We start from the raw sequence: 11,162 nt of genomic DNA, 5'->3' as shown, positions 1-11,162 counted from the left end.
ATATTCAGCTGACATTAGGCATAATGGTAAACTTGAAAAAAATGCAGACACAAATAAGCAGTATACACGAACAATGAGCTTTTAGTAAGTAAACACTGGTTGAAGTGAAGTGAAGTGAAGTGGCTCAGTCGTGTCTGACGCTTTGTGACCCCGTGGACTGTAGCCCACCAGGTTCCTCCCTCCATGGGATTCTCCAGGCAAGAATACTGGAGTGGGTTGCCGTTTCCTTCTCCAGGGGAATCTTCCCAACCCAGGGATCGAACCTGGGTCTTCCACATTTCAGGCAGACACTTTAACCTCTGAGCTACCAGGGAAGCCAAACACTGGTTAGTAAATTAAACTATACTGCCGCTCAGTGTAGTTTAGTCACTAGGTCATGTCTGACTCTTTGTGACCTCATGGACTGTAGCCTGCCAGGCTCATCTGTCCATGGGATTCTCCAGGCAAGAATACTGGAGTGGGTTGCCATTTCCTCCTCAAGAGAATCTTCCTGACTCAGGGATCAAACCTGCGTCTCCTGCATTGGCAGTCAGATTCTTTACCACTAGCAGCACCTGGGAAGCCCAAAACTAAGCTAAAGTGAATGTAAAAAATGTCCTAAATTTTTTTGATCGGATGCAAATCCACATGGAGGTGTTGTAACCTATGAGAGATTTAAGATAGCATTACTGAACAAGGAGACGCATTTTTTGTAATACACTTTATTTCAAGAACTTGCTTTATGAAAGTATAAATATACACCAAAATTCAATACCTCTGACCTTACACATTTCCTTTAGTCTTCAGCAAAGTCTCTTCCCCAACTAGCATGAATAAATATAGAGATGGAAGTAATTTTCATTGAAAAAAAAGTCACTAAATGGTATGTTTACTTTCCCAAAAGAACAAAAGTTCAGTGACCACCCTGACACCAATGAGAATTACCACATAAACCTTACTGATCTTTAACAAACATAATTATTGAAAGCTTTAAGAGCAGATGGTGGCATTTATAGGTTACATATTAAGGATAATCTCTACATACTGCACATCCCAAATCTCACATTTGTTTGGGAAACAAAAGATTTCCATTGTTTCAGCTTTCTAGACCTTTCCTCCTTATACCTGATGTTTACCAGTTTCTTCCTGAAGTTATCCTTCCACCTCTTCAGAGAAGATTATTACAAGATGCTACTACCATTTTGATTAAACGTGTAAACCTTGATCTCTGCAAATAAAAGACTTTTAAAAAGTAATGATCTGAAATCCAAAAGAATGAACAGATGCTTTTCTTATAAAATTAAACTGATTTTTAGGATAATGACAAATGCTCTCAGATAGTTGCATTTTGTGAGTTTAAAAAAATGCAAATAATATCAGGTCTACTGACTTTTCTTGAGAAATCTATTAACAACCAAAATGGAACAAGGATCAATGAGTGATTGACTAGGTAGGAACTCATGCAGATGGCATCAATGAAACACTGAGTCGAAATCTGCCCTGAGTCACACATCAGTTTTTAGGGCTCATTTCAATGACAAATTTGCAGCCTTTTCATCACAAGATTTAATTTTTCCTATCATACATATTTTTATGTTCTCTTCATATTTATATACCTGTATATTAAAAAAAAAAAGTCTCTTCGGGTGGACCACTTGAAACTATCACAGCACTGTTAATTGGCTATACTCCAATACAAAATAAAAAGTTTTAAAAAATATTCTTCTGAAAGCAAACTTTATAGCTGCACCAGTGTTTGTGATGTGGATAAAAGAAGTGTGTTTGGCCATAATAAGTGTCAATAATACCAATAGAAATCTATAAAGTAATCATAACACAGTGGCATCACCAAGAGCAGGAAACCACTTCTGGCCTCACTTCAAGTGGCCTCTGCAACAAAATGACAAACTAAGCTGCTGCAATCATGCCACTCAGCCTGATGGTACAGGCTAATATTTATTGTATACACTGTGTACAGTATCAAACCAAATTATCATTTTATTGAAGTAAAATATTAGTGCACTGCAGTCGGCAAAAATAGTGGAGATTCAATATATATATGGTTCTCTTAATCTTTCTCTCTTCAGTGGCTGAGAAAGACATGCAATTCAGGTTGATAGATTTCAAGTACCAGTTATTTTGAATTGATAATATAGATAGAATGCACTGCATCTTCAGGATGGGTAGCAAGCACATTCATATCTCTTTGTAATATCCAAATAATGGTTCATGTCCTCTGTATATCTCCAAAATAGAGGATTTGCTCAGTCCAGAGGGGCAAGACAGACGTATAACGTAAAGCAAGAGCAATGTCTCAACTCCATCTTGGCTGCTGTAACAAAACACTGCAGAGTGGGTGGCAGAAGTTTATTTCTCATACTTCTGGAGGCTGGAAGGCCAAGATCAGAGCATCAGCATGGCCAGCTTCTGGTGAGAGTCCCTTTCTAGGGATTTGATTGTTGTTTCCTCGCCTGGGGGAGGAGCTAGGGAGTACTGTGAGGTGCCTTTTATTGTGAAAGTGCTGCACTCAATATGCCAGCAAATTTGGAAAACTCAGCAGTGGCCACAGGACTGGAAAAGGTCAGTTTTCATTCCAATTCCAAAGAAAGGCAATGCCAAAGAGTGTTCAAACTACCGCACAATTGCACTCATCTCACATGCTAGTAAGGTAATGCTCAAAATTCTCCAAGCCAGGCTTCAGGAGTACGTGAACCATGAACTCCCTGATGTTCCAGCTGGTTTTAGAAAAGGCAGAGGAACCAGAGATCAAATTGCCAACATCCACTGGATCATGGAAAGAGCAAGAGAGTTCCAGAAAAACATCTATTTCTGCTTTATTGACTATGCCAAAGCCTTTGATTGTGTGGATCACAATAAACTGTAGAAAATTCTGAAAGAGATGGGAATACCAGACCACCTAACCTGCCTCTTGAGAAATCTGTAAGCAGGTCAGGAAGCAGCAGTTAGAACTGGACATGGAACAACAGACTGGTTCCAAATAGGAAAAGGAGTACATCAAGGCTGTATATTGTCACCCTGCTTATTTAACTTCTATGCAGAGTACATCATGAGAAATGCTGGACTGGAAGAAACACAAGCTGGAATCAAGATTGCCGGGAGAAATATCAATAACCTCAGATATGCAGATGACACCACCCTTATGGCAGAAAGTGAACAGGAGCTAAAAAGCCTCTTGATGAAAGTGAATCTTGATGAAAGTGAAAGAGGAGAGTGAAAAAGTTGGCTGAAAGCTCAACATTCAGAAAACGATAATCATGGCATCTGGTCCCATCACTTCATAGGAAATAGATGGGGAAACAGTGGAAACAGTGTCAGACTTTATTTTTGGGGGCTCCAAAATCACTGCAGATGGTGATTGCAGCCATGAAATTAAAAGACGCTTACTCTTTGGAAGGAAAGTTATGACCAACCTAGATAGCATATTCAAAAGCAGAGACATTACTTTGCCAACAAAGGTCCGTCTAGTCAAGGCTATGGTTTTTCCTGTGGTCATGTATGGATGTGAGAGTTGGACTGTGAAGAAGGCTGAGTGCCAAAGAATTGATGCTTTAGAACTGTGGTGTTGGAGAAGACTCTTGAGAGTCCCTTGAACTGCAAGGAGATCCAACCAGTCCATTCTGAAGGGGATCAACCCTGGGATTTCTTTGGAAGGAATGGTGCTAAAGCTGAAGCTCCAGTACTTTGGACACCTCATGCGAAGAGTTGATCATTGGAAAAGACTCTGATGCTGGGAAGGATTGGGGGCAGGAGGAGAAGGGGACGACTGAGGATGCGATGGCTGGATGGCATCACGGACTCGATAGACGTGAGTCTGAGTGAACTCCGGGAGATGGTGATGGACAAGGAGGCCTGGCGTGCTGCGATTCATGGGGTCGCAAAGAGTCGGACAGGACTGAGTGACTGGACTGAACTGAACCATTAAAAAAATTAAAGTGTAGTTAATCTACAATGTTGTGTTGGCTTCAGGTGTACAACAAAGTGTCTGACTATAACCATCTTGGAACTGATTTGTGGTTTTATTGGCTTTTTAAATTGCAGATACTTGGCTTTTGAATATTCATAATATACAATCATGTAAATCATAGAACAGAGTTTCTAATAAATTCAATCAGAATAAATATAAAGAGTTTTTGCTAATCTTTGAAAACAGGAAATCTTTGTCACACTTAAACATGCTCAGCTTTATGGATGAAAACTATTGTCTTTATGACATGCCTGCATCTCACCTTACCTACAGCAGTAGCATGACCACACTCGAAGAGTAAACCTTTGTCATGTCTCCTTAAAGTATTGTTGTCTTCCTACACACGTTGGATCAAAATAAAGCTCATTTGAAGTTGAAATGGAAATTGTTGAAATGCACACAGTGGGGGCTAAGCTATCAGAGTTAACATGGTTTTGTTAATAGTTATAAATACAGTTTGTCCTTTAAATCATTTCATTAAAAATACAGAAAAGAGTAAAAAAATATTGTGAAGTCACAACACAATTTGTAGTAGATTCTGCATTTTTCACTTCTTGAAATATAGTCACATATGTGATTCAGTATTTCTCAATTTGAGATATAAATTTCTCCTTTAATTTTTGAAATAGTAAACAATCAAAATACAGTCAAGACATTTAATTTTTTGAAAGCAAAGAATTATGGTGGATTATATATCAACATTTTATTTTAAATAGATTCATTTGAACATCAGTGAAGATGCTTGTAAGATTGTTTTCTACTCCAAACTTCATTTCTTTGTTGCCTTTCTTTAGAAAATCCATGTTTCCAAGATCACTCTAAGTGAAAAACTGAAAGAGATATTCTTCTATATTAAAATAATTGCTGTTTTGCATTTTTGGTTTCCTGGTTTTGGTTAAATATTTCAAGCTAAACATTTTTATTCCTTTTTCCTTAAATTTTCAAGTTTAATCACTATTTTAAAAAATTAACTATGTTATCCTTCATATAAATTCTTAAACTGATTCAGTGCCAATTTATTTTCTTGTATGGAGAAATTGGAAGGACTGTGATTCAACAAAATAAAAAACTAATTACATAGTAAAAATAAATATTTTTTCTTTCTCCATGTGATTTCTCAAAGTTTTCTTAAGACTTTGGCACCTGTTACAAAGGAACTACCATGGTCAAAATATCAACTGCCATGCTTAACATATTGTAAGTGTGGCTTATGGAGAGATTTAGATAAAAGGGCTGTGATTATGTGAGAGCATGGTTGTGAGAAAGGAGTAAATACCTGAGTACCAAACATTCAACCTGATGACAAAAGATAAGGAATGTAGGATTAAGAATTCAAGGCCTTAATGATAAGCATTATTTAATGTCCAATTCTTCCCACGTTAATCTGAGTCTTCGAGTATTTTGATTACTTGAGTTTTCTGTGGCCTAATCGTTAAACTGTTTTTGCTTGGTAGATTTTTGCTTTACATCTATCTATGAAAAAAAGACTGTTAGTTCTGAAAAATAATGGAGCTATGAATGTGAGATGTGATGAAAAATTGTGCCAACATTTTAAATCAGATGTTATATAAAATGTATGTAGTAATTTTTTAAAAGTATTTGAGGCTTATATAGAAAAAAAATTACTCTAAAAAAATCATACAAGTCTGAATATAAAGTAGAAGGGATATATTTATCAGTCAAAATTTGTTGTATTTCCTATAGAGTATTAAAGTATCATTTATAACTGAACATTAAAAGAGGAAATAATATTCATGATATGTATCAATATCTGTCTAAACCTGTTTATAATAGAAAAGAACTGTATAAAATATTCTATCTCATCAATTTCAAAAATAATATAGAAATTGAAAAATTGTATTTAGAATGATTCTGGCAGGTGAGAGGCCACATTGACTAGTGATAGCTTAAATGTGCCTGCTGCATTGTTTGAGTCGTGTCCAACTCTTTGCGACCCACCTGCCAGGCTCCTCTGTCCATGAGATTCTCCATGCAAGAACACTTGAGTGGGTTGCCATGCCCTCCTCCAGGGGACCTTCCCGATTCAGGGATCAAACCCACATCTGCTGCATCAGCAGGTGGGTTCTTTATTGCCAGTGCCACCTGAGAAGCCTCCTTCTAAGGAAGGCCCCTAGAGTTTAGATAGAAAAATAAAATGTATCACCATCACTATCCACGTCTATGCTTATAAATCCTGTCAGTGAAAACAATGACACAATGAACACACTCTCCTAAGTTACCGTCAATGTCTTGAACATACCATTAAGGAAAATCTCTAATAGTAATGTCCCATATTTATCTTGTTTTATACTCTGAAGTTTCAAGAAACTGCATATGTAATACTATGGTAATTGTGACCAATAATTTAGAAGTAGCAAGCATTATTATTATTTTCTTATTCTTACTACAGTTACAATTTGGGGGGGTATGATATGTGAAAGTTTAGATTAAGTACAGCACCTGCCATGATTCAGGTCAAAGATTAACTCTATTAGCCATCTGGATTCAACATCATAGTTAAATACAAACAGACTCATCTTCTTACCTCTAGCTAAGAGCTTTTCTTTTCTTGCCATCTGAATTAGCAAAGAATGTTAAAATGAAAGTAAGAAGTTCATGTTAGGACTTCTCAGTATCGCCACCAGGTTAAAGGAAGCATTTCTAGGACCCAATGGTCTCTACTATTCTTCTCAATAAATGATAACAGGATAGTCATATGTAACAATTCACACTTCCGTATGGAAACCTAATGATAGTCTAAATAGAACTATTGTGCATATGTATATATTTTAATTTCAGTGTAGTAATTGAAAATTACTTAAAATTAGCTTAACAGAATCACTTTTTCTGCACATACACACCCTCTTGGATAGACTACTAACTACTGTTGGGTTGGTCAAAACATATTCGTTTTCCCCTACCTAACATTTTATGGAAAAATAGAACTGATATTTTGACCAACCCAGTACTTTTGTCCTAACAGCAGTGGCTATGTTCCCTTTACATTAGATATAGCATAACAGTAAAGATCAGTAATGCATGTCTCAGGACAATACATGTTTTTTCAAAATGCTTAAATGAATATTCAACATTTATCCTATGAACATTTATTTTTTTCTTTTTTCTTTTTTTTTTTTTAATTTTTAGTTTTTTATTTTTTAAATTTTAAAATCTTTAATTCTTACATGCATTCCCAAACATGAACCCCCCTCCCACCTCCCTCCCCAGAACATCTTTCTGGGTCATCCCCATGCACCAGCCCCAAGCATGCTGCATCCTGTGTCAGACATAGACTGGCGATTCAATTCACATGATAGTATACATGTTAGAATGTCATTCTCCCAAATCATCCCACCCTCTCCCTCTCCCTCTGAGTCCAAAAGTCCATTATACACATCTGTGTCTCTTTCCCTGTCTTGCATACAGGGTCATCATTGCCATCTTCCTAAATTCCATATATATGTGTTAGTATACTGTATTGGTGTTTTTCTTTCTGGCTTACTTCACTCTGTATAATCGGCTCCAGTTTCATCCATCTCATCAGAACTGATTCAAATGAATTCTTTTTAACGGCTGAACATTTATAGGTAACATTTCAAATAACAATAATCTTGTTCTTGCTGTGCAAATGATCCATGTAGTCTTCATTACTACTTGGAAAAATATTCTATATTTATTCTGTGGTTGGAAAATATATCATTCTTCAATAATCCCAGGGAGCATGCTTCTACATTAGAGCTAAATTGATTTAGTCAAATCTTCTCTAAGGACAGATGGATAAAATAACCATGCCTGAGATTAAGTAATAGCTTCTTCAGTCTAGACAGCAAAATGAGAATAAATGACCCAAACATCAAAGGAGCTGGTCCAGCAGGTGATTCAATAACAACTATTTGAAAACTCTAGGACATTTTTCTATTTACATATAAGAAAGAATACATACTGAAAATATTTTAATGTGGCCACTTTCTGTATTTCTAGGAAGAAAGTACTGTAGCCAGTCTGTATGGAGCTGTATTTTTTATTTCCTACAAATTTGCTCGAGCTTATTTAGTGGCCTCAGCAAAATACTCTCCTTGGAAAGGTTTTAAAAATCTATTTAAGAAAAATAAATAATATATAGGGTTTTTTGGCAATCTATATTCTTCAGTGGCTCAGTGGTAAAGAATTCGCCTGCTAATGCAGGAGACACAAGAGACGCGAGTTCGATCTCTAGGTTGGGAAGATCCCCTGGAGTAAGAAATGGCAACCCACTCCAGTATTCTTGCAGGGAAAATTCCAGGAACCTGGCAGACTGTGGTCTATGAGGCTGCAAAGAGTTGGACACAACTGAGCGACTGAGCACGCACACATGCTTATTCTTCAAACAATATTTTAAGGCTGTTTTAGTTGCCCAATAGAACAGAAAAGCTCCACCATTTTCCTGGACTTTTTCTAATGCTCTTGAATTCTAATACAACAAATTTGTATATTCACTAGGCTTCATAGCATCTTGAATTGCTAATTTTGCTAGTTTTACTAGTTCATATGACCATTAAAATGTAAAAAAAATGAGTCAGCTTATATGTAATAATGGCCAACAAATTCTAATCTTATAATATAAAACATATTATATGCCCTGCAACTCCTTGGTATTTGAAGACAAGACATGCTGCTTGGCTTTTATCAGACCATGAATATTAGTTAGTATTGCCACCTGCATTTATATTCTGATCTCTCATGTAAACTGCACCCCTTAAAGCATCTTCACATGAGATTTAAATAATTTGGGCATATATTCATTATTCTTCTAAAAAAATTCTTCTTGGCACTGCTTTTCAAGGCCATGTGCTTTTCCCATTCTTAGTTTTAAAATCTTGGAGGTGCTTTTCATGCTATCGTCCACATCTGGCCTTCTCACCCTTCCATACAACAACATCACTTGGGTCATGCTTTTTGATTGGAAAGCATTTTCAATTTGCTCCTTTCAAAATTCTGGTTGGTCAGGAAGGACAAGTGCATTCAATATCAATTCCAAAAGAAAAAAATGTTATTAAGAAGCTATTATGACACAGACACTATTTAAGTTCCCAGACAAGGAAAATAAGAATCAAGTCTGTGGATTACTGTAAGGTACTGAGCTTATCCCCTTGGCTGTGGATCGTGTCTTCTTTCTAATTCTTCTTCATGTCCCTGTTAGACAACCTTGACAAAATACAATGGCTTAAAGATCTAAAATCATCCCTGGTGGCCATGTAAGAGTTCTCCCGCATCAGCTTGGAATATGGCTCATCTCTCTCAATTTTTTTAACAGCATTTGTAACTCCTAAGGGTGGCTCAGTGGTTAAAAAAAAAAAAAAAAAAGAAAGAAAGAAAGAAAGAAAAAGAAAATCCTCTTGCCAAAGCTGGTGATGCAGGTTCGATCCCTGGTTGGGAAGATCCCCTGGAGAAGGAAAGAACAACCGACTCCAGTATTCTTGTCTGGGAAATCCCATGGACAGAGGAGCCTGGTGGGCGACAGTCCATGGTGTTGTGAAATAGACAGACACAACTTAGCTACTGAGCATGCACGCACCTAACTCTTAAACTCCGCTCTGATCAGGTGGACCTGCCCAGTATCTTTCATCCAATCTGTGTTCATTTCATCATTTTCCTCTCACTAATGTTGTTTCTTTTTTCCTGGAATTGTATAAAATCCTACAAATTATGTAATAATGTGACCCTCTCCACCAACTCTAGAGCAGAATGCTGTTTAATCCGTCTTAACTCTTTACGGTAGGGAATTTGACATAGTTTAGCACTTCTTCCCCAATCATTACATATGTTTTAGTTCTGCCTCCTGAGCTAGATTATAAACCTGTGAATATTGGGGCCTTATGGATGAGTGCTCATGTTTACCAGACACTTAGAATGTGATTTCAAGTCTGCAGATATTTGCAGGATAAGCATTTGATCTTTCCAGACATCAAGGATAATGACTTAGTCCAAAGAGGAGCTGCCATAGAGGGGGTTTCATGGTAATCTGGGGATTTCGGTGTGTCTAGAGACCTAGTATATGCTGTACACCTCCTCTATGTAGTAGTCCTCAGATTATGCTCACTTTCCACAGGTATTTTTGTCCTTCAGCCTAGCCAATCACAGCAAGACCACTCCCACAAAGAACTGACTATGAACTTGGCAATAACTCCTCTTCCTCCAGCTAATCCAGGAGTTAAATCTGAATTCCAGAACCGTGTGACTCATTCACATCTCCTGTTGGTGCTGTTGTGGTATGTTTTCAAATGTAGCAAATGAAAGTGGCCTTAGGACATATACATATGCCTAGGGCATTCTTTCGGAGAAGGCAATGGCACCCCACTCCAGTACTCTTGCCTGGAAAATTCCGTGGATGGAGGAGCCTGGTAGGCTGCAGTCCCTGGGGTTGCTAAGAGTCAGACACGACTGAGCGACTTCACTTTCACTTTTCACTTTCACGCATTAAGAGAAGGAAATGGCAACCCACTCCAGTGTTCTTGCCTGGAGAACCCCAGGGATGGCGGAGCCTGGTGGGCTGCCATCTATGGGGTCGCACAGAGTCGGACACGACTGAAGCAACTTAGCAGCAGCAGCAGCAAGGCATTCTCATTCAAATAATAATTTTTTTGAAGTATGGGAAAAGAAATAGATTTACATTTCTGTAAATTTGGCTTAACATAAGCACACAGGCATATTTGTATTTTTCCCGTCTATAACAATCACACCTGGTTGTACCAGTTATACTCAGAAAAAGACTAGAAACGACAGTGGCAGTTAAAAATTGGTGTTAGTGCACTTCCAGTTTTTACTTCTCATAGTCTTTTGTACCAACCTCAAGCATTTTGACTTCTAGATGAGTTTCTTATTACCTACAATTCATTGTAATATACATAAAGAACATTAGTGTCGATAGAGTTTATAAAGATAAAGATATCTCATTTTTTTGTCTTTGATTAAAGAATTTGTAAGATTTCTCTCTCTTAAAATGCATCTCTTTTCTCTAACAAAAGTGCATGGTTTACATAAGGTAAGTTTGAATGCTATGAAAATAAATTACTAGGATTTAGGTACTTTTCCAGGGCTTCCCAGGTGGCTCAGTGGTAAAGAATTCACCCGCCAAGCAGAAGACATACTCCAGTATGCTTGCCTGGGAAATCTCCTGGACTGAGAAGCCTGGTGGGCTACAGTTCATGGGGTCAAAAAA

At 37.4% G+C, this 11,162-nt stretch overlaps 1 non-coding gene across 1 annotated transcript; it reads right to left on the bottom strand.

Annotated features, from left to right (window-relative positions):
* Positions 1–242: 242 nt before the first annotated feature.
* TRNAF-GAA (transfer RNA phenylalanine (anticodon GAA)) lies at positions 243–314 on the bottom strand. Its single transcript has one exon. It is a non-coding gene; the product is annotated as a tRNA-Phe (tRNA).
* Positions 315–11,162: the final 10,848 nt, after the last annotated feature.

This window comes from Ovis canadensis, chromosome 23 (assembly GCF_042477335.2).
Source record: "Ovis canadensis isolate MfBH-ARS-UI-01 breed Bighorn chromosome 23, ARS-UI_OviCan_v2, whole genome shotgun sequence".
NCBI lineage: Eukaryota > Metazoa > Chordata > Mammalia > Artiodactyla > Bovidae > Ovis > Ovis canadensis.
Note: the sequence above shows the minus strand (reverse complement) of the source record. Positions and strands in the feature narration are given on the sequence as shown.